Source organism: Stenella coeruleoalba, assembly GCF_951394435.1.
Source record: "Stenella coeruleoalba genome assembly, chromosome: 2".
NCBI lineage: Eukaryota > Metazoa > Chordata > Mammalia > Artiodactyla > Delphinidae > Stenella > Stenella coeruleoalba.
The window spans coordinates 170,609,158-170,634,089 of NC_137147.1; the positions used below are offsets into that span (position 1 = coordinate 170,609,158).

Below are 24,932 nucleotides of genomic sequence, written 5' to 3' on the forward strand. Positions count from 1 at the left end.
TCTACCAACAATAAATGCTGGAGAGGGTGTGGAGAAAAGGGAACCCTCTTGCACTGTTGGTGGGAATGTAAATTGATACAGCCACTATGGAGAACAATATGGAGGTTCCTTAAAAAACTACAAATAGAACTATCATATGACCCAGCAATCCCACTCCTGGGCATATACCCTGAGAAAACCATAATTCAAAAAGAGTCATGTACCACAATATTCATTGGAGCACTATTTACAATAGCCAGGACATGGAAGCAACCTAAGTGTCCATCAACAGATGAATGGATAAAGAAGATGTGGCACATATATACAATGGAATATTACCCAGCCATAAAAAGAAACGAAATTGAGTTATTTGTAGTGAGGTGGATGGACCTAGAGTCTGTGATACAGAGTGAAGTAAGTCAGAAAGAGAAAAACAAATACCGTATGTTATTCCATATAACATATGGAATACCATATATATTCCATATATATGGAATCTAAGAAAAAAAAAACTGGTCATGAAGAACCTAGGGGCAAGACGGGAATAAAGATGCAGACCTACTAGAGAATGGACTTGAGGATATGGGGAGGGGGAAGGGTAAGCTGGGACAAAGTGAGAGAGTGGCATAGACATATATACACTACCAAATGTAAAATAGATAGCTAGTGGGAAACAGTCACATAGCACAGGGAGATCAGCCCAGTGCTTTGTGACCACCTAGAGGGGTGGGATAGGGAGGGTGGGATAGGGAAGGTGGGAGGGAGGGAGATGCAAGAGGGAAGAGATATGGGGATATATGTATACGTATAATTGATGCACTTTGTTATAAAGCAGAAACTAACACACCATTGTAAAGCAATTTTACTCCAATAAAGATGTTAAAAAACACCCCAAAACTTATATCCTTGTTTTAATCCTAATTTCAGTGGGAGTGCCACTAATGTTTTATGTTAGCTATGATATTTACTATTTGTTTTTAATAGATACTCTTTGTCACAGTAAGAGAATATATTTTTATTCCTTAGCTTGCAAAGAATTTTTTCCCCTAAGGATTGGATATTGAATTTTATCAAGTACCTTTGTGGCAATTATGAAGATATTCATATTTTTCTCAGTTAACTCATTTGAGTAATGAATTACACAAACAGATTTCCTAAAGTTGACCCATTCCTAAATTCTTAGAAATAATTCAAGTTTGGAATTAATATAATTCAATTTAATGTTATAATGTTCCATATAGGATTTTTACAACTGTATTTATAACTGATATTGGTCTTTTATTGTTCACTTCTATTATGCTATTCTTGTTCATTTTTAACTTTAAAGCAATGTAAACCTCATAAAATTGACTGGGAAATATTCTGATTTTTCTATCTTCTGTAATTGCTCAAATAACATAGGGACTTAATCAAACCTTCAGTGAATGGAGAGAATTGTCCATAAACCATATGGGTCTATTGCCTTTTCTTTTCTTCATTACAGTATTATTATTTTTAAGCTTTTCAGTTTCTTTCCTGGTTTGCATAGTTAGTACACTATGCGAATTTGATATGCTCTTGAGTCAATTTTGATGCTCTACATTTTCGCAGAAAATCATCTCCTTACTGTGTGTTCTAGCTTCTTTTGTTCCCTTGCTGTCTTTTGTTGTATTGATCAAGTTTCCTTTGATCTCTTTCTCAAGTGTTTAAAAGTTAGATGTCCAATTTTTATTCTGTTACTACCCTTACATTAAAAATGTATTTGAACTTAAATTTCCCTGTCATTCTCAAGAACAAAGTAATATCTATGCATTCTCACCCACTCTGTTGCCCTCTCCTTCCCAAAGAAGACAAAAGTTAGCTTGTTTTACATCCCTCTCTCTCCAGTCCTCTCCTAGATGTTGTTCAAGTAGCTCCAGGTAATTTTAAAATGTTACACATTTTTATATTAAAAATGTTTATAATTGCTTTACTCTTCACAGGTGTAATTAATTGTTCTTATTTTTTAAAATTTCTTTTTAATCATCAAGTAATACAGGGATATATTCTAATTCTAAAAATTCAATCATTGTACATAAAATTAAAGTCTTCCTTTATCACCACTGTCAATGCCAATACCTTCCAAAGAAGTTATTGCTATTATGAATTTGGTATATATTCTTTCAAGTATATGGTGATGCATGGCATATATACCAAACCATGTGCTATACGTGCAATATTTATAATATGTACATTTAATATGTTTAATATGGCACAATTATTATGTAACTCCCTTTTTCCTTAGCTGGCCAGTATGTCTTAGAACGTTTTTCATGTCAGTATGTACAGATTCACTTCATTCTTTTTTTTTTTTTTTTTTTTTTTTTTTTGCGGTACATGGGCCTCTCACTGTTGTGGCCTCTCCCGTTGCGGAGCACAGGCTCCGGATGCGCAGGCTCAGTGGCCATGGCTCATGGGCCCAGCCGCTCTGCGGCATGTGGGATCTTCCCGGACCGGGGCACGAACCTGTGTCCCCCGCATTGGCAAGCAGACTCTCACCCACTGCGCCACCAGGGAAGCCCTCACTTCATTCTTTTAAACTGTTGCATCCCACAGTAGATATGTGCCCTAATTTATTCACCCATTCTCCTGTGATTAGACATGTAGGTCATGGTGTTGGAGCTGTTGCAGTGTTGAAGTGAGCATTCTTTACGTGCCTCTTTTTGAGCACAAACAAGTGTAACTCTAGGGTTTTATATCAATTGGGCTTTAATTCAGGAAAGATACTCTAGGTTTTCCACACATAAAAGGATTTAACATAGAAATAAGTTGTCGATTAAATAACTGTAAGTGATGGAGGTGTGGAAGTCAAGGTATTTCACTGAAACTTTGACTTCAATGTCAACCACTCTTAGTGTGATCCCAGGATTTGGTGATTGCTGCAGCCACTTTTCCAAGAGCTGCTGCCATCACCTCCACTGCCACCCATGTAGCTGGTGATTAGACAGTGGGGTTATGACATATGGCCACTGCAAATCCCCCACCCTTTAGAGCTTGCTTGTCTGTCCACAATGTTGCAGAAAGATGGTATATCTTTCTTCTGTGTTCAAAAAAAGCTCTGACGAATGTGTTTAATTGGCAGAACCAAATTTACATCCAGAATCCTAAGCAGCAAGAAGAGTCTGAGGAATGTAGTTTTTAGCTTTCTAGTATCTCCAAATAGAAAAAAATGTATGAAGTCAAAGTTGAGAGTCAAACCACTCTATCACAGCTTAACCTTTGCCTGCTCGATATCCATAAGCAAATTTTTATGCAATGGAGTCTTCCTAACAGCAGCAAGTACTCGCATTATGCAACCATCCCCCATGCAAATAAAACACACCCTCTTCACAAAGAAAAGGCCCAAACCCCATTAAACGCTGTATCCATCCCTGAAGATGTTCATTCCTTTTCTAGTTCAGCCACAAACCTATTTTTGTATCCAATAACCTCATAATCAAATTACAGTTAACCATCACCGCATAGAAACAGAAGTGAAGAGGAGGAAAGAAATAGAAAATTGGTCAATTACATACAAATATATACATAACAAAGCAAGGAAGAAGAGTATGTAGAGCTATTATATTCCTCAGTCCTGCAATAAGTCAGAAGAATATAGTTGGTATTTATACCTTCCTTTGCCCACTACCAATTTTCTGTATCTATTTGCCCTCAGCCAGCAATTCCATGGTCAGAGTTCTATATCTGGTGGGGTGACCCAAGCCTTCCATCCCTAAGTGCCTGAGCTCTTCCTGGCTTTACCTCTGTTGGGTTGCTGTGGTCTTCCATAATCCTTAGTATTGGATATAAAAATACTAGGAGACACCCTAGGGGATTCTCTGGGTTATAAAAACTCCTTCATGCCTTGGTATGTGTCAGTAACTCTATTTCTGTTTGGTAATCAAGGTCAATCACTCAGATTAGAGCAGTGACTCTCTTCTTTGTCTATTAGTTCAGCAGCAAGAGAACCCCAAAGTTCAGTGAAATCATTGAGTCATAGGAGGAAGGAGCTTGGAAGGAGCCCTTCTTTGGGAAATAAGACATGTAAGCCAGAAGAGTTCAAAATCATGGTAATGAGAATTCCCTGGTGGTCCAGTGGCTGAGATTCCGTGCTGCCAATGCAGGGGCCATGGGTTCAATCCCTGGTAGGGGAACTAAAATCCCACGTGCCACATGACCCAAAAAAAAGATTCCAAAATCATGGTCATGAGAAGCAAAAATATTACAAGTGAGTAATTAGGTGTCATAGTGAAAGGAACCACTCGCATTTTACCCACTCAACTCCCAGACCCTCTTATTTTATTGGCAGGAGAATCAGCACCATATTATAGGACATTTAATATTTATTCTGATTATAAAAGTAATTTTCGATCATTAAAAAATGATATCATTCAAAACTATATAGAAAGTGAGACTCTCCTTTATTCTCTTTCCTGTCTTCCAGTGGTAACCATTGGCATCATTTGTATTATAGACACACACACACACACACACACACACACACACACACACAAATATACATGTGCTATACTATAATTTATGACTAAATTAGTATTTTTACTCAGGGAATGTGAGTATACACTTCTGCACTTAAAACATTTTAAAATATATTTATTCGTTTATCATTGACAGATCATCTTATTCCTTTGAACAGTGGTATAATATTCCATGGCTGGTTACATGGTAGTTTATTTAGTCAATGCAGTATGAATAGACATTTAGTGGTTTATAAGTTTTGCTTTTATAATATCTATGCACATATGGTGGATAATTTTAAAAAGTAGAAATTTCACCTTTCCTCCTTAGATCTTCACTAAAGCTAGCAAAATATAGAGGCCACCTAACCTTATGGTTTCACCAATTAATTTGGAAAGTTAGACTTGCTTTGGGTGTTAATTCAGAATCATTTCAAAGCAAAACAAGCCTCTTTATTTTTGTTTGGAGAGGAGGGCATTGGAGCGTGTGGTACTGCTAAGTGCCGTTTGTATATAATTGTTCCTTAAATAATTGTGTGGCATAAGATGCTTTCTAAAGAATATATGTATCTATAAGGTACATTAAAAATAACTTTTATTTTTGTCTTCAAAGAAAATAAAAATAATCTGTATAATGGTATTTTAACTGAATACACACACACACACACACACACCACACACACACACCCCAGAAGCAGCAACTGCTTAGATTAGACAGGTGTTTATACTCCATTTATAATAACTTTACATTTTTTAGTCACTGAACCATTGTATCATCAATTTTCATTTCTTTTTATTTTACTGTGAAGTGGACTGGTTCCAAGTTGACTAAGTCACACATTTAAAATAATTAAAAGTTTCACATTGCAGAAGAAAAATATACTCTTTCCTCCACCTTGGTGTGTGTCCTTTTCTCGACTCATGTATCACCATAATACTGAAAAACAGTAAACCAGAGCAGCATTTCATGTCTAACCTTCTTGCCTGAAATATTTAAGATGAAACTTATTAGTATATACAAACTCTAAGATGTTGAAACAACTAAATGTTTTTGAAATGACATTTACAAATAATGTTTGTGTATTTGCAATACTTTTAAAAGACTATTTCATGCTAGAAATGTGCCTCTATACAAATGAAAAACCAAGGTGAATAAAGTCAAGTGCTAGGTACTGCCAAGGCAAATGCATCTTAATTGAAGACAGAAGGCGTTGCCCACTGGTCTTTTTTTTTTTTTTTTGCCACACCACTCAGCTTGCGGTATCTTAGTTCTCCGACCAGGGATGGAATCCAGGCGCCCCCGCGGTGGAAGCGCGGAGTTCTAACCACTGGACCGCCAGGGAATTCCCCATGCCCACTGGTCTTAATGAGGCCACACCAGCCTGTGAATTGTCGTGTCTTACAATCTCCTCCTATACCCCTCCACTTCCTGTCTCCATAAATTGCTCTTGCAGATGCACTGCACTCATATTTATTTCTCTCATTTTAGGTGATGGAGACTCCAGAATGTCTATGCAAAAGAACTAAGTGGTGCCAATCTCGTAGGGAGAGCGGCTTGAAGGTGGGTTTACATTGCTCTTTACATAAAATTGAGAACACATTGATTCTTTTAAAGAATGTCCTTCCTCCCCACAACCCAGCAATACCATTGCTTTTCAAGTGGAAAGGGAACTTCCAATCTACACTGATTCTGTTACTTTAATTCATGAGACTGAGGCCCACGAGCTGAAGCTACCTGCCCAGCTGATGGCAGACCCAGTCTCCTGTCTCTTACCCAGTCCTGATATCTGGGAAGCATACTCAAAATGTTAAGTAATTATCACAAGCTTGATATTTGGTTTTTGAATTTGTTTTATATTTATATTGAAATGTTGCAATTCCTGGTCTTATTAGTGAATTTAGGAATTCATTTTAAATGAAATAATCAAGTCATACAGCAAAGACTTAATTTAGGGAAATATGTAGAGTTGAAAAAATTCACTTTTCTACTCTTTCTCATTGCAACTTCTCTAAAATAGTGTTGTGGTTGTATGTCCAAATATTCTTTCTGCTGCATGAGAATTTGGATGCACTAAAAACAAAGTTTCAACAAAAGTAATTAGGTAGTTTATTGTAGCTTCTGTCTTCAAAAAATTGAAAAAGTTTTTTCAGGTGAAGGCTGTAATAAGCTGGAAGGTAAGATGGCTGCTCTATTGACAATGACAGTTCAAATTTTGATTATATGGAAATTGGGAAAGAATGGCACAATGGAATCTAAAAACCCTCCTTGCAGTATTAATGTTCCATCTCTCCATTAGTACATGTTCCTAGTCTTTACTTTTACCCAGAGAGATGGGTAAAAGTGCCTTAAGGGCACGGGGTGCCTTAAAGGTACACTAATTACCCCATAAAGACTGGTGTTAAGAACTTCAGTGCTTCTTTGCAACACCAGAAGTTGCTTCCGGAAGTGGATATCCACATCATAATACGTGTAGGATGCCAGAGTGAATGGTGTGACATAGAAATAGTTCTTGCATCTCTCTGTGCAAAGGTTCAGAGACATGAAAAACCTTGGTTCTTTCAGGCATATGCAAGATTTTCAGTAAAGGCGAGCAGTGCCATCCAAGAGAACTTTCTTTAAGATGGAAAGGTTTTATGTCTGTGCTGTCCAATACAGTAGCCACTTGCCATATGTGGGTATTGGTCACTTGAAAAATGGCTAGTGTAACTGAGTGACTGAATTTTAATTTTATTTCATTTTAATTAATTGAAATTTAAATAGCCACATGTGGCTAGTGGATACCATGTTGGTCAATGCAGTTCTAGAACACAGAAGAGTAGATGAGAGTGAAAAGAGATGAGATTGTAAGAGACATGATAGGAAGTATGGACTTTGCTGTCCTGAAGGTAACAAAGAGAAACTGAAGATGGCTGATGGTAAAGGCCCTGAAGTTGGCATAAAAGCGTGAGCTCAACGGCACAGGTAGAGAGACTGGCCATGGACTGTAGCTCATTGCCTGGGACCAGAGGAAATGAGGCAAGGTCAGGTGTGAGAGAAGCTAGGATTTATAAAGGCATGGAGAAGGGAAGCAAAATTTAAGGAAAGTCATATCAGGTAGTTCATTTCTTTTCCAAGTAGCAAGAGACCAGTTTGTCTACTGAAATTGAGGGAATGAAAGATGAAGAGTAGTGCTTGGAAGATGTGAAGAGGAGAGTAGGGTTGGTCTGAAATGATCGTTTGGGGACTGACCAATGATAGTTAAAGGATTCCCAGATGGTGAGACTGGGGGCAGAGCTGAGGTTGGAAACCGTGGCTTTGAAATGGCTTCAAGCTGCCATTCCAGAAGGTTTATTTATCTGGGTATGGAGTTGGAGAAGGTGTATTGCAGCAGAAATCCAGGGTCGTAGCCCCAAGCAGCTGCTGCAAAAGGCCTGGGATGCAAGGAAACTGAATAAGCTGGCGAGGGAGTCCTTCAGGTAATCAATAACTTGAGGTCATGAAAGACCTAGAAGAAAAAGTTAGGTCATGTGTAGAAAATTGGAGTTGAAGACTTCAGAGGCATGTTTATCGATGACCACAAGATCTGTGTTGTGGTGATGGTAATGTAGGCTGAAAGGTTTAGAGGTGAAAGCCACTGGAGTTGAGGTGTTGAGGGTCATCCACATTAAGAATGAACAATATGGCAAGACTTGGGTTAGAAAGTGAGTATGTGAACCAGATGTCTTTAATGAGTGACAGAAGTTATCATGACCTCAGCAATAAACCTACAGAGGAGGGAGAAGAAGGTGGTAGAGTAAGGTGGCATGAGCATTAAAAGGAAGGTATTTTTACAGGAAGGTAGATGAAAAATGACAACTCTAACCCCTGATCCTAGAAAAACACTGATGGGAGATGAGCATCTCCAGTGGCTGGTGGGAATGCAGTGTCCTCCAGAGTAGAGACAGATTTTAGTTAAGGAAGGACATGGAATAAGTGTTCAGTGACCAAGTTAATGATATTGGGGAGCTTATTTACTGGGTATGGAGAGTTCAAGAGGGTCCATGGGTTACAGAGCAGTTGAGGGTACCAGTGAGAGGTGAGAGAAAGTATAGCACAGGGACACAAGCAGGGTCTTTTATATTGTAACAAATTTGCTAGTACAATATATAGTAATTTTTGCTGACTTTGGAAATGGTTTAGGGAAAAAACAGAATTTGGACCCTATCACCAGTTAGATGTGGGGCAAACAGCCCTCACCACAGGTGGGGGAAGATTAGGTCTAGAACTTTACATTTTCTCTCATTCAGTTCACGGCTATGCATTCAGAGGAAGAGTGTAATGGAAGAGATTTGTTGATCTGCTTTTCTGACTGTCTTTAGAGACAGGATGAATTCTCATTAGTCTGGGATGATTCAGGTGTGACTGACTATCTGAAAGAGAAGGATAAATTATGCTACCTTACCAGTGCTTTTACATTCCAATGGTTTTGTGAATCTAAGCTAAATTAGCTCTGATTTCTGAGTATTATAAATATAGTGGAATATCACTTCAACATTTTTTGAGGGTTCATGGTAACCTAATTTTCTAAACTTAAAATCAGAACATGTGGTCCAGCAATAGATGTTTTCTAATCTCTAAACTGAATAATAGGAAACTACACTTGGTTAGACACTGAAGGCACTGCCTTTATAGAAAAGAATAAAATAAATTTATACTGGAATTGTCCCAGAAAAGTCTAAGATATATGACTGCTATACTTATAAGTAAGAATAATTTATCAGGTGGGTATTTCAGTAACTATGCCTTTTTGGATATAGTTTAACAAATTCTGATCTAGGGCACGGAATGTCTCAGTGAATTTCCAGTGAAGTCCAAACCCGAGAAATGAGAGACATAATTCTTATCGAGTAATTTAGACTTTTCTTCTCTACTTTAAGGCACTCTGGTCTTGCTTTTCTCCCATTTTTCTAAGTATGCATGCCTCATACGGGTTCCTTGTTTTACTCAACTGCTCAGAAACACATTATCTCACTTAAAATGAGGAAGCCAGACTTCCCTGGTGGTACAGTGGTTAAGAATCCACCTGCCAATGCAGGGGACACAGGTTTGATCCCTGGTCAGGGAAGATCCCACATGCTGCAGGGCAACTAAGCCCCTGCACCACAACTACTGAGCGTGTGCTCTAGAGCCTGCAGGCCACAACTACTGAAGCTCACATGCCTAGAGTCTGTGCTTCGCAGCAAGAGAAGCCACTGGAATGAGAAGCCTATGCACCACAACGAACAGTAGCCCCTGCTCGCCGCAACTAGAGAAAGCCCAAGTGCAGCAACGAAGACCCAATGCAGCCCTAAATAAATAAAGAAAGAAAGAAAGAAAGAAAAAGAAATAATGAGGAAGCCAATGAGAACAAGTTAGCTCTGTTTTCAGTGCTGTAATGCAAGGAAAATTCCTTCTTCTGTAAATGATAAAGAATTCTCAGCATATTTAGCCACAGCTAATCCTATTCCTTTGGCTGCAGTGTGGTCCTGTACTTTGGAACATTTTAAGAGCGTTACCTAGCTAGGCAATAAACATGCTTTTAAGGGCTTATTGGTAGTATGCTGACTCAAAGCAGAAATAATATCATTTCAAGTTGCTACTTCCCCATTCATTCTTTCTAAAGACCCCTGGAGGCTTCTCAAGGTCTCTTGCCCCCTCTGTGACAGTTTGATTTTGTAAGAGAATAGTCTTAGAATTTACTTTGTTCTACAATCTTAAAACAGAGCAAAACAGAACAAACAAGAAAATCTCCGTATTTGTTTGAAATTTCATGAGGTGAAGACTTCTGGTCAAGAGATCAAGTCCAGCCTCTTCTTACCAGGGGTGGGTGGGGCATACCTGGAGTCACCTACAACCTATGGCTGGGACCTGCCCATGCCACAGAAACCACTTTTGGAGAAAAGAACTTTAGTTGGGGTTATGGAACTGGAGGAGAGGAAAAGTAAAGGAGTGAGAGGGGAATGAGAGGAGAGAAACCCCTTTAGAGCAAAAAGTGGGCAAAGGAAGGCAAGACCAGAGCTAGACTAGGGATTTCTGAGAGTAGGGCTGTGGGAACAAAGTGACTTCCCATTACGTTCAGAATCTGAGGAAGAGGGATGCTTGAAATACTTATTCTTGGAATCTTGGGAGTTTTCTGAAGTTCCCAGACATTAAGAATGGGAATTAGGAGATAGCCCAGAGATCCTGGCCATGAAGACACTGTAAGATTCCCTGAACTCATATAATTGCCCCAAGTTATAGTCTTTTAAAAAATCTCCTTTTCCCCACAGAGACACTGGTAAGCCCTCTAAGAGTGAACGGTCCATTCAAGCTTGGGAAACAGCCTCTTCTGTCATCAGATTTGGAGGATGATGGAACACAGACTATAGAGTAGGGCAGGCAGCTTTAAGGAAGAATGGAAAGCAGGGTTTTCAGGTTAGCCAGCCAAGAACTCCCTCAGGAGTTTGAGGCTGCCATCTTTACCAGGGGGTGTCAGGAAGGCTCACTGGATCATGGGGATCTTTCTGTTGCTGAAGAACTGGAACCAGAATCAGCTGCTCTGGGTTTGAAGAGCTTATGGGAAGTGGATGTTTAGTCTTCATCTCTCTTATCCTTCACCTCAAATTTGTCCTCTATGCTCCTGTCTTGATAACATTTGAAATCAATTACCCCTCCTAGTGGGTCTCTGTTACCAAGTTTGGTCCAAATTCTTTGGCAGTTCATAGCCAAGTTTCGCCAACTGCAATTTGGAATTCTGCTTCCTGCTCTGAATATCACAGCAGCCAGGAATTCCATTTTAGTTCTGCCTCGCCTGGATGGTTTTCCCCTTCATAGTGCTGTTTCCCTGGGTCAGTTGGGCCCTGATAGTTCTTCTTGTTTTACAGAAAGTCACCAAGTTTAGTTCCTGTTGCCTATCTAACTTACTCTTTCCATTTCCAATAAAGTCACTAGGCAAATTTTCTAATGTTCTGTGTTTGTATGGGGGTGGGGGGAGCGAGAGGGATGTAGAACAGCGTGGGAGAAAGTTCGTTAACTCCTTCTACCGCCGGTTGTCATCATGATTTTCTTCCATCCCTTTTGCTTTCTATCCTTTGACTAGAAAACACATCCCTTCCCTTTGGGCTGCCACAGTGACATCTCTGTTCTCCAGTCTTCCAAAAATCCTAGTAAATCCTTGTAGCATAGCTTAGTTGCATTACTTTTGATTATTTACTGTCCATTGCTTCTCCCTATTAGTGAACTCTATGAAGGCAGGGATTGAATTTTATTTCAATTTGCAGTTCCAGAATTTAGCATGGTGCCCAGGACTCAATAAATATTTACCGAGTGAATGAATTAGAATCATCTTCCATCCTTGCAACACACAACAATGTGATGCTTGTGACATTCTCCATTGAATCTCCATCTGAGGCTTATATGTTGGCAATGACCACCTGTCAAATGCTGAATCAGACGCAGCTTTGATCTAATCCTGGAGGGTTTGGCTCTAGAGGAAAAGGATCTGATGAGGTACATACAGAGGATACTGAAGCAGCTGCTACTTGCTTAAAATGGACTTAGTACACCCTTCCTTCTGGTCTCCTTGTGCTCTACATCCACCCCAAGGGTAAAAAATCACCATGTGACGCAAGCACCAAAGGCTTCTGGATAAAATGGATGCAGTGCTGTAATTCAAGGAAAATTCCTTCTGCAAATGAGAAAGAATTCTAGGCATGGGAGAAATATACTTAAAAAGTCATATCCATGGAAAGTCAAGAAAATCACTGAGGTCAGACAAAGTGAGAAAGTCAGTCCAAGGTGGGAAGGAATTACTGAAACTGCTGTCATCTCTGAGGACATCTAGAGAGCCTCACACTTAGAGCTTTCCCAGAAAGGGTTTTAGGAAGTGTTAATATAAAAGAAAAATGGTGATCAAGAAGAAAAGCCCAGAACACTCAGGCAGCAAGGAAAACTGTCTCAGTCTCGATTGTTTTTTCTTTTTTGGCCACACTGCACGGCTTGCAGGATCTTAGTTCTCTGACCAGGGATTGAACCTGGGCCCCCGGCAGTGGAAGCACAGAGTCCCAACCACTGGACTGCCAGGGAATTTCCACCAGTCTCAATTTTGAGTGGGAGTGACAAAGAATCTTCTCTGAAGATTTCAAGGTCACCAGCCTTGACAAGGGGTGAAGTTTCAGCCCTGAATGTGCACTATTTGTGTGATGTGTAAAATCCTAACATAAAGGGGACTCTGGTTAAACATTACTTATTGACCTCAGAAGGAGAGTCAACTTCTTCCTGGAGTAGTGTACCCTCTACTTAGGCCTCCCACAAAAGACAGTGCCCACAACTGTAAAACCCTTAGTTAAACACACACACACACACACACACACACACACACACACACACACACACACACACAGATGCCAATATGAATGAAATTTAGCAGAAATAGCAAACACAAAGCTGGATCCACAAAGAATTATCAGAGGCAGTAAAACAATGAGGTTTAATATGTTTAAAGAAAGAGAATGCTTTAAAAGAGTAAGGAAAGAGAGGCTATGCAGTGACCAGACAGATCTGAAAAAGAAACAAACTGCAATTCTAGAAATGAAAAAAAGTATGATTTAGAAAAAGAACTTAATGGGATGGCTAAAGAGCCATATAGACATAGCTGAAGAGAGAATTATGAGGAATGCTGATTAGAGAAAAAGACGAAAACAGAAAAGGAAAGTCAAATGCCTGAGAATTTTGCAGGATTGTTGAAATGCACACCTCCAATCCAGAAGACCAACACATCTTTATCTAGATAAATAAAAAGAAATCTACACCTAGACTCATCCAGTGGAACTACAGAACACAAAAAATAAAGAGAAATCATTAAGGGCAGCCAGAGGAAAAAAAGGCAATTTACCCAAGAAGGAATAATGATTAGATTGAATGCTGAGTCATCGACAACCATGAAGACTGAAGAAAGTAGAATATTAAAATATTCAAAGTACCGACAGAAAACAACTGTAAAACAAGAATTGTGTTCTTGCAAAATTATCTTTCACAAGCAAGAGGAAAATATTTTCTGTATAATAAAACTGAAAGAATTTACCAGCAACAAATTTTCACTTACGGAATTTCCAAAGGGTGTTTTTCAAGTGGAAGGAAGAAATCTGCAAAAAAGATCTGAGCTATGGGGAATAAAATGGCATATAAATAAAATCATAAATATATCACTAAATCTGCTCACTATTGAGAGTATAAAACAATAATGTCTAAATTGTGGGGTGTCACAATAAATAATATGGAGCTAAAAGACTGGACAAACATTGAATGTAAGCTGGGGAATGGGTTGGCAGTGATTGAAAATAAAACAGTAGACTTCTGCGTATGATTTAGAGAGTGGGAAAATATATCCATTAGAAAGTCACAACAGTTCTAAATATGTAATATGATAGACTAATAATACATGAAGGAAAAATTAATAGAATTACAAGAATAAATTGACGTATACTAACCACAGAGTGAAAATTTTCAACCTACCTCTCATTATTTATAGATCAAGAATAATATCAGAAATATAGAAAACTTGAGCAATGTAATTAGCAAGCTTGATTCAACGGACAACAGGAAATTCACTTAGAGAATATGAATATTCTCCAACAATATGGACATTTACTGATCGATCACATATTAGGGTACACAAAAAGTCTCAAAAAATTTCAATAAATGGTTATCATATAGATCACATTCTTTAACCATACCTGATTAAATGAGAAGTTAAAAATAAAGCCATGAGTTTAAAAATCTCCATGTATTTGGAAATTTAAAATAACTAAATAACTCATGGATTAAAGATGAATCAAAGTGGAAATTAAAAAAATACAAAAACTAAATGACAGGAAAAACATCATATATTGAAACTTGGAGAATGTAACCCAAGAGATGCTTCAAGGGCAATTTTTAGCCTAAAATGTGTATTAGGAAAGGAGAAGGTTGAAAACTAATGCAACTGCCAGTTTTGAAAGTTAGAAAATTCAGTAGCATATGACAATAGTAAAGATAAGAGCAGGAATCAACAAAAATAAAAGGAAAGACACAGTAGAGAGCATAAAAAAGCCAAATGTTGGTTGCTTGAAAATTAAAAATAGATAAATCTCTGTAAGAGTGTTAAAAATAGAGAAGATACAAATGAATAATACCATGAATGAAAAAAGAACACAACTAGAGGTGCATCAAAGATAGAGAACATGGGAGAATACTATCAATAACATGTTTCAGTACATTTTGACAATCTGGAAGAAACAATGAATGTTAAATGCACAGACTGATAGTCTGGTGTTTAAAAAAATCCACTTATATATTGTTTACAAGTAAAAGTTGATGGAAATTTTCACCCGGCTTACCTGTCCTAAACTAACCAAATTATGTCCATTGTCTCTGGGTAGTAAGGTACCTAATACAGTAGAAATTCACAGACGTCTGAGCCAACAAATGTCACACAAGTCAAATTTACTTTGCCTCTAAGATTCTTGGAGACCTGCACAGGCATGTCTTTATTTCATCAGTCACTTTCCTGAGGGTGTGAGGTATTTTAGGACAGCCCTGCAGTTCCTTGAGCAGTATCTCTGGTTTCCATAAAATTGACCACTAAAACAAACGCTTGTACAAAGCTCTTCACTACTAGAGCATCATGGACCTTGGCATAGGACTTCAACCTTGAGGTGTCAATCTGGGACCTTTTCTGAGGGCTGAGTTCTTTCTTGGAGAGCCTAAGGGCTGACTTTACTAAAATCTGATTCCACATTTTCCTACCTGTTGTGACATTCAGTTATGCTAATTTCATAGCGTCAGGTCCAATCTTATTATATAGGCTGGTAGTCAGCTGTCTAGGGCAGCAAAATATTGGCATTAAAGAGTTGGTGACTATATTGGTAGAAAATAATTATATTTTGAAAGACTACAGAGGAGACCTTCAAGATGGCAGAAGAGTAAAATGTGGAGATCACCTTCCTCTCCATAGATACATCAGAAATACATCTACATGTGGAACAGCTCCTACAGAACACCTCCTGAATGCTGGCAGAAGACCTCAGACCTCCCAAAAGGCAAGAAACTCCCCACGTACCTGGGTAGGGCAAAACAAAAAAGAAAAAAACAGAGACAAAAGAATACGGACGAGACCTGCACCAGTGGGAGCTGTGAAGGAGGAAAGGTTTCCACACACTAGGAAGCCCCTTCACTGGCGGAGATGGTGGGTGGTGGTGGGGAAGCTTGGGAGCCAGGGAGGAGAGTGCAGCAACAGGGGTGCAGAGGGCAAAGTGGAGAGATTACCGCACAGAGGATCAGTGCCGACCAGCACTCACCAGCCCAAGAGGCTTGTCTGCTCACCCGCCAGGGCGGGTGGGGGCTGGGAGCTGAGGCTTGGACTTTGGAGGTCAGACGCCAGGGAGAGGACTGGGGTTGGCTGTGTGAACACAGCCTTAAGGGGGCTAGCGCGCCACAGCTAGCCAGGGTGGGGGGGAGTCTGAGAAAAAGTCTGGAACTGCCTAAGAGGCAAGAGACCATTGTTTTGGGGTGCGTGAGGAGAGGGGAGTCAGAGCACCACCTAAACGAGCTCCAGAGATGGGCGCGAGCTGTGGCTACCAGCGAAGACACCAGAGATGGGTATGAGACGCTACGGCTGCTACTGCAGCCACCAAGAAGCCTGTGTACAAGCACAGGTCACTATCCACACCTCCCCTCCTGGGAGCCTGTGCAGCCTGCCACTGCTAGGGTCCCATGATCCAGGGACAACTTCCCTGGGAGAACACACGGCACGCCTCAGGCTGTTACAATGTCATGCCAGCCTCTGCCACCGTAGGCTTGCCCCACATTCCGTACCCCTCCCTCTCTCCGGCCTGAGTGAGCCAGAGCCCCCTAATCAGCTGCTACTGTAAGCCCATCCTGTCTTGGTGGGGAACAGACGCCCTCAGGCGACCTACACGGAGAGGCGGGGCCAGATACAAAGCTGAACCCCAGGAGTTCTGCGAACACAGAAGAGAGAGGGAAATTTCTCCCAGCAGCCTTAGGAGCAGCAGATTAAATCTCCACAATCAACTTGATGTTCTCTGCATCTGTGGAATACCTAAATAGACAACAAATCATCCCAAAATTGAGGCGGTGGACTTTGGTAGCAACTGTAGACTTGGGGTTTTCTTTCTGCATCTAATTTGTTTTTGGTTATATGTTTATCTTAGTTTAGTATTTAAGAGTTTATTATCATTGGTAGATTTGTTTATTGGTTTGGTTGCTCTCTTTTCTTTTACATATATATATATATTTTCCTTTTCCGCGTTTTGTGAGTGTGTATGTGTACGCTTCTTTGTGTGATTTTGGCTGTATAGCTTTGCTTTTACCATTTGTCCTAGGGTTCTGTCTGTCCTTTTTTTTAGTATACTTTTTAGTGCTTGTTATCATTGGTGGATTTGTTTTTTGGTTTGGTGGCTCTCTTTTTTCTTCCTTTCCTTTTTAAATTACTTTTAAATTTTTCTTTATTTTTAATGATTATTTTTTATTTTAATGACTTTATTTTCTTTTTTTCTTTCTTTCTTTTTTTCTCCCTTTTCTTCTGAGCCGTGTGGCTGACAGGGTCTTGGTGCTGCGGCAGGGTGTCAGGCATGTGCCTCTGAGGTGGGAGAGCCGAGTTTAGGACATTGGTCCATCAGAGACCTCCCAGCTCCACGTAATATCAAACAGTGAAAGCTATCCCAGAGATCTCCATCTCAACACTAAGACCCAAATCCACTCAATGACGAGCAACCTACAGTGCTGGACACGCCAAGCCAAAAAACTAGCAAGAAAGGAACACAACCCCACCCATTAGCAGAGAGGCTGCCTAAAATCATAGTAAGGTCACAAACACCTCAAAACACACCACCGTACGCAGACCTGCCTGCCAGAAAGACAAGATCCAGCCTCATCCACCAGAACAGAGCCACTAGTCCCCTCCACCAGGAAGCCTACACAACCCACTGAACCAACCTTAGCCACTGGGGGCAGACACCAAAAACAACAGGAACTAGGAACCTGCAGCCTGCGAAAAGGAGACCCCAAACACAGTAAGATAAGCAAAATGAGAAGACAGAGAAACAGAGCAGATGAAGGAGCAAGGTAAAAACCCACCAGACCAAAAATTTGAAGAGGAAATAGGCAGTCTACCTGAAAAAGAATTCAGAGTAACAACAGGAAAGATGATCCAAAATCTTGGAAATAGAATGGAGAAAATAAAAGAAACGTTTAACAAGGACCTAAAAGAACTAAAGAGCAAAAACACGATGAACAACAGAATAAGTGAAATTAAAAATTCTCTAGAAGGAATTAATCGCAGAATAACTGAGGCAGAAGAACGGATAAGTGACCTGGAAGATAAAATAGTGGAAATAACTGCTGCAGAGCAGAATAAAGAAAAAAGAATGAAAAGAATTGAGGACAGTCTTAGAGACCTCTAGGATAACAAATGCACCAACATTCAAATTATAGGGGTCTAAGAAGAAGAAGAGAGAAAAAAAGGGACTGAGAAAATATTTGAAGAGATTATAGTTGAAAACTTCCCTAATATGGGAAAGGAAATAGTTAATCAAGTTCAAGAAGCACAGAGAGTCCCATACAGGATAACTCCAAGGAGAAACACACAAAGACACATATTAATCAAACTATCAAAAATTAAATACAAAGAAAAAATATTAAAAGCAGCAAGGGAAAAACAACAAATAACATACCAGGGAATCCCCATAAGGTTAACAGCTCATCTTTCAGCAGATACTCTGCAAGCCAGAAGGGAGTGGCAGGACATATATAAAGTGATGAAAGGGAAAAATCTACAATCAAGATTACTCTACCCAGCAAGGATCTCATTCAGGTTCGACAGAGAAATTAAAACCTTTACAGACAAGCAAAAGCTAAGAGAATTCAGCACAACCAAATGAGCGTCACAACAAATGGTAAAGGAACTTCTCTAGGCAAGAAACACAAGAGAAGGTAAAGACCTACAGTAACAAACCCAAAACAATTAAGAAAATGGTAATAGGAACATACATATTGATAATTACCTTAAATGTAAAAGGATTAAGTGCTCCAACCAAAAGACATAGACTGGCTGAATGGATACAAAAACAAGACCCATATATATGTTGTCTACAAGAGACCCACTTCAGACCTAGGGACACATACAGACTGAAAGTGAGGGGACGGAAAAAGATATTCCATGCAAATGGAAATCAAAGGAAGCTGCAGTAGCAATTCTCATATCAGACAAAATAGACTTTAAAACAGACTATTACAGGAGACAAAGAAGGACACTACATAATGATCAAGGGATCAATCCAAGAAGAAGATATAATAATTGTAAACATTTATGCACCCAACATAGGAGCACCTCAATACATAAGGCAAATGCTAACAGTCAGAAAAGGGGAAATCGACAGTAAAACAATCATATTAGGGGACTTTAACATCCTACTTTCACCAATGGACAGATCATCCAAAATGAAAATAAATAAGGAAACACAAGCTTTAAAGGACACATTAGACCAGATGGACTTAATTGACATTTATAGGACATTCCATCCAAAAACAACAGAATACACTTTCTTCTCAAGTGCTCATGGAACATTCTCCAGGATAGATCATATCATGGGTCACAAATGAAGCGTCAGTAAATTTAAGAAAATTGAAATTATATCAAGTATCACAAGTATTGTATCAAGTATCACAACGCTATGAGACTGGATATCAATTACAGGAAAAATATGTAAAAAGTACATATACATGGAGGCTAAACAATACATTACTAAATAAGCAAGAGATCACTGAAGAAATCAAAGAGGAAACAAAAAAAATACCTAGGAACAAATCACAATGAAAATACGATGACCCAAAACCTACGGGATGCAGCAAAAGAAGTTCTAAGAGGGAAGTTTATAGCAATACAATCCTACCTCAAGAAACAAGAAACATCTCAAATAAACAATCTAACCTTAAACATAAAGCAATTAGAGAAAGAAGAACAAAACACAAAGTTAGCAGAAGGAAAGAAATCACACAGATCAGATCAGAAATAAATGACAAAGAAGTGAAGGAAACAATAGCAAAGATCAATAAAACTAAAAGCTGATTCTTTGAGAAGGTAAACAAAATTGATAAACCATTAGCCAGACTCATCAAGAAAACAGGGAGAAGACTCAAATCAGTAGAATTAGAAATGAAAAAGGAGAAGTGACAACTGACACTGCAGAAATACAAATGATAATGAGAGATTACTACAGGCAACTATATGCCAATAAAATGGACAACCTGGAAAAAATGGACAGATTCTTAGAAAAGCATAACCTTCCAAGACTGAACCAGGAAGAAACAGAAAATATAAACAGACCAATAACAAGCACTGAAATTGAGACTGTGATTAAAAATCTTCCAACAAACAAAAGCCCAGGACCAGATGGCTTCACAGGCAAATTCTATCAAACATTTAGAGAAGAGCTAACACCTATCCTTCTCAAACTCTTCCAAAATATAGCAGAGGGAGGAGCACTCCCAAACTCATTCTACAAGGCCACCATCACCCTGATACCAAAACCAGACACAGATGTCACAAAGAAAGAAAACTACAGGCCAATATCACTGATGAACATAGATACAAAAATCCTCAACAAAATACTAGCAAACAGAATCCAACAGCACATTAAAAGGATCATACACCATGATCAAGTGGGGTTTATCCCAGGAATGCAAGGATTCTTCAATATATGCAAATCAATCAACGTGATACACAGTATTAACAAATTGAAGGAGAAAAACCATATGATCATCTCAATAGATGCAGAAAAAGCTTTTGACAAAATTTAACACCCACTTATAATAAAAACTCCCCAGAGAGTAGGCATAGAGGGAACTTGCCTCAACATAATAAAGGCCATATATGACAAATCCACAGCCAACATCGTTTTCAATGGTGAAAAACTGAAACCATTTCCACTAAGATCAGGAAAAAGATAGGGTTGCCTGCTCTCACCAGTATTATTTAACATAGTTTTGGAAGTTTTAGCCACAGCAATCAGAGAAGAAAAAGAAATAAAAGGAATCCAAATCAGAAAAGAAGAGATAAAGCTGTCACTGTTTGCAGATGAAGAGAATCCTAAAGATGCTACCAGGAGACTACTAGAGCTAATAAATGAATTTGGTAAAGTAGCAGGATACAAAATTAATGCACAGAAGTCTCTTGCATTCTTATACACTAATGATGAAAAATCTGAAAAAGAAATTAAGGAAACACTCCCATTTACCATTGCAACCAAAAGAATAAAATACCTAGGAATTAGCCTACTTAAGGAGACAAAAGACCTGTATGCAGAAAACTATAAGATACTGAGGAAAGAAATTAAAGATGATGCGAACAGATGGAGAGGTATACCATGTTTTTGAATTGGAAGAATCAACATTGTGAAAATGACTCTACTACCCAAAGCAGTCTACAGATTCAGTGCAATCCCTGTCAAACTACCACTGGCATTTTTCACAGAACTAGAACAAAAAATTTCACCATTTGTATGGAAACACAAAATACCCCAAATAGCCAAAGCAATCTTGAGAACGAAAAACGGGGTGGAGGAACCAGGCTTCCTGACTTCAGACTATACTACAAAGCTACAGTAATCAAGACAGTATGGTACTGGCACAAAAACAGAAAGATAGATCAGTGGAACAGGATAGAAAGCCCAGAGATATACCCACGCACATGTGGTCACCTTATCTTTGATAAAGGAGGCAAGAATGTACAGTGGAGAAAGGACAGCCTCTTCAATAAGTGGTGCTGGGAAAACTGGACAGCTACATGTAAAAAATGAAATTAGAACACTCCCTAACACCATACACAAAAATAAACTCAAAATGGATTAATGACCTAATAAGGCCAGATAGTATAAAACTTTTAGAGGAAAACACAGGCAGAACACTCTATGACATAAATCACAGCAAGATCCTTTTTGACCCACCACCTAGAGAAATGGAAATAAAAACAAAAATAAACAAATGGGACCTAATGAAACTTAAAAGCTCTCGCACAGCAAAGGAAACCATAAACAAGATGAAAGACAGCCCTCAGAATGGGAGAAGATATTTGCAAATGATGCAACTGACAAAGGATTAATCTCCAAAATTTACAAGCAGCTCATGCAGCTCAGTACGAAAAAAACAAACAACCCAATCCAAAAATGGGCAGAAGACCTAAAAGGACATTTCTCCAAAGAAGATATACAGATCGCCAACGAACACATGAAAGATTGCTCAACATCACTAATCATTAAAGAAATGCAAATCCAAACTACAATGAGGTATCACTTCACACAGGTCAGAGCGGCCATCATCAAAAAATCTACAAAGAATAAATGCTGGAGAGGGTGTGGAGAAAAGGGAACCCTCTTGCACTGCTGGTGCGAATGTAAATTGATACAGCCACTATGGAGAACAGTATGGATATTCCTTAAAAAACTAAAAATAGAACTACCATACGACCCAGTAATCCCACTACTGGGCATATACCCTGAGAAAACCATAATTCAAAAAGAGTCATGGGGCTTCCCTAGTGGTGCAGTGGTTGAGAGTCTGCCTGCCGATGCAGGGGACACGGGTTCGTGCCCCGGTCCGGGAAGATCCCACATGCCACGGAGTGGCTGAGCCCGTGAGCTGTGGCCACTGAGCCTGCGTGTCCGGAGCCTGTGCTCTGCAACGGGAGAGGCCACAACAGTGAGATCCCCGCGTACTGCAAAAAAAAAAAAAAAGAGAGTCATGTACCACAATGTTCATTGCAGCTCTATTTACAATAACTGGAACATGGAAGCAACCTAAGTGTCCGTCATCGGATGAATGGATAAAGAAGATTTGGCACATATATACAATGGAATATTACTCAGCCATAAAATGAAATGAAATCAAGTTATTTGTAGTGAGATGGATGGACCTAGAGTCTGTGATACAGAGTGAAGTAAGTGAGAAAGAGAAAAATACCGTATGCTAACACTTATATATGGAATCCAAAAAAAAAAAAAAAAAGGTTCTGAAGAACCTACGGGCAGGGCAGGAATAAAGATGCAGACTTAGAGAATGGACTTGAGGACATGGTGAGGGGGAAGGGTAAGCTGGGACAAAGTGAGAGAGTGGCATGGACTTATATATACTGCCAAATGTAAAATAAATATTTAGTGGGAAGCAGCCACATAGCTTAGGGAGATCAGCTTGGTGCTTTGTGACTACCTAGAGGGGTGGGATAAGGAGGGTGGGAGGGATGGAGACACAAGAGGGAGGAGATATGGGGATATATGTATATGTATAGCTGATTGACTTTGTTATAAAGCAGAAACATACCATTGTAAAGTAATTGTACTCCAATAAAGATGTTTAAAAAAATAAAATATTACAAAAAAGAAAATAGTTAAAAGGCAAAGTTTAAAATATAAAGTTTGCACCCTTGAAAAAAACAATGCTATAAGAAGAAGGTGTGAAAGTTAAGATTCATGCTGAGCTTCTGTCTTTCTAGAATAACTAAGAGAGTTCTATGCCCAGGCAGATTTTCAAAACAGAAAACAGCTTTCTCTTTTCTCCAAAAATATTAACTTGCAGACTTCCACTCTGACATTCTCACAACAGGCAATTTCTGTTAAAAATGTTTAAATTCTATTTTCAGCAAAGTAAAACACACATGAAGTTTAAAGAAATTAACACATCTAATAAAAAACTGTACTCCCTTGCTCTAATATCTGAGTTGGGTTTCTCAGAAGCACGCTCTTTATTTCTTTTAGCTATTTCTTCTGATAACTGCCTATATAATTTAAAATGCTACTCTCAGTTCGATTTTTCAGTTTTAGGCACTGATTGCTGACTTCTTGGTATGAAAGATGAGCATTTGAAACTCTGATAAGACCACCCGAACCCTCAACTTCCTCCACCTTCCCAATATATTTATATAACTTTTCAATAAGATCAATAACCAATGTTACATTTTCATGGCTATGAAAGTATCATTCACACCTGAGGAAAATCTTGTTCCAAGACTGTATTTTCTTTTTAATGAAACTTTCTATGTTCCTTGGAATTGACATTTGATTCATTATTACTTGCTTTTTAATTTTTTTTCATGTTCCCATCACAAATTTTTCTGAAACTCTTCACAAGAACTATAAAACCCATGATACTATTTTAATTACTTTTCTACAAGGGGAAACATAGCAGGTAACCTACCAATTCTAGTGTGTTTCCCCCTGGAGGCATAGTTTTTCAATGCATCTAGCCCTCTCTCCTATTCTGGATGATATGATCTGGCTTATTGCGGACATGGCATCCTGGGACTCCCCTGTGCCTCACTACTGTCTTAGATCCCCTGTTCCTTACATTTGCTCTCTGGTTTCCTTGTTTACTCGCTTATTTTGCTGCACAGTATCATCCAGTAGCTTCCTGAGAAAGAGTGCATGGGAATTGGCAAGTAACATTTCTGAGACCTTGAATGTCTGCAAATGTGTTTATATCACCTTTGTACTTCTGGTAGATTGCCTGGGTATGGATCCTAATTTTTTTTTTTCACAATTCTGAAGGTATTGCTCCATTGTCTTCTGGTTTCCAATGTTTCTGATACAAAGTCTAATGTTATTCTAATTCTTTATCCTTTGAATTAACAAGTTTTTTTTCCCTGGAAGCTTTCTGGATTAAAAAAAAAAATCTCTGGAGTTTTAAAAATTATGATAAGTTTTGCTTGGGTCCTTTCTTGTTTATTTTGCTTGGTTCATTATTTCAATCCCAGGAAATTATTTTGTATTTGTTATTACCCAAATCTACTCACCTGTGTTTTCTTTGTTTTCCTTTTCTGTATTAGCGATTATTTGGATGTGGAAGCTTGAATTAATCACACAACTTTCCAGAATTTTTCTTTCCTGTTTTGTGTCTCTTTATCTTAAATTCTACTTTCTGGGAGGTATTCCTCAATTTATCTTCCAGCCCTTCTGTTATTTTATTAATTTATTTTTTGTCTATCCTGTTTTTAATTTCCGTGAATTCTTTATTGTTATCTGTGTCTTTTATTATTTTTTATGGAGTCAGTATTTTCTCTTAGCTCTTTGAGGAGATTAAATAAATGCATGTTTTAAAATTTTTTTCAACTTTCCGGATTGTGTTATTTCCCTTGATTGCCCATGGCTTCTTTATATTAAGAAGCTGTTTGGAATATGTGTGTGTAAAGGCAGGCCATATTGACTAGGGCTCCATGTGAGTTTCCTAGCAGAGGCCCAGCTGTTTCAGTGTGTATTATCAAATGTCAGTATATGCAAATATTCCGTTCATCCTCCACTCAGTCTTTTTATATCTCAAGAGAAAAGAATTCTCTAGTCTCCAGCCTTGGGGAATATGCCTAGTTGCCTGCATTCTTGGAGTTGAGTCATGGAAAAGTGGTGGGTGTCTCGATATTCAGTATATAGTCTTTTAAATTTTATTTTTTAATTTACATAAGGTAG

The 24,932-nt window shown here is 38.7% G+C and overlaps 1 long non-coding RNA gene across 2 annotated transcripts in view; it reads left to right on the plus strand.

Moving 5' to 3' along the window:
• LOC307182694 overlaps positions 1–15,555 on the plus strand; it is a 119,022-nt gene extending 103,467 nt beyond the window's left edge. For both annotated transcript variants that reach the window (XR_013827240.1, XR_013827242.1), the window contains exons 6-7: positions 5,941–6,012; positions 15,358–15,555. This is a non-coding gene — a long non-coding RNA (uncharacterized lncRNA). The remainder of the gene's footprint in view (positions 1–5,940; positions 6,013–15,357) is intronic.
• The last annotated feature ends 9,377 nt before the right edge of the window (positions 15,556–24,932 follow it).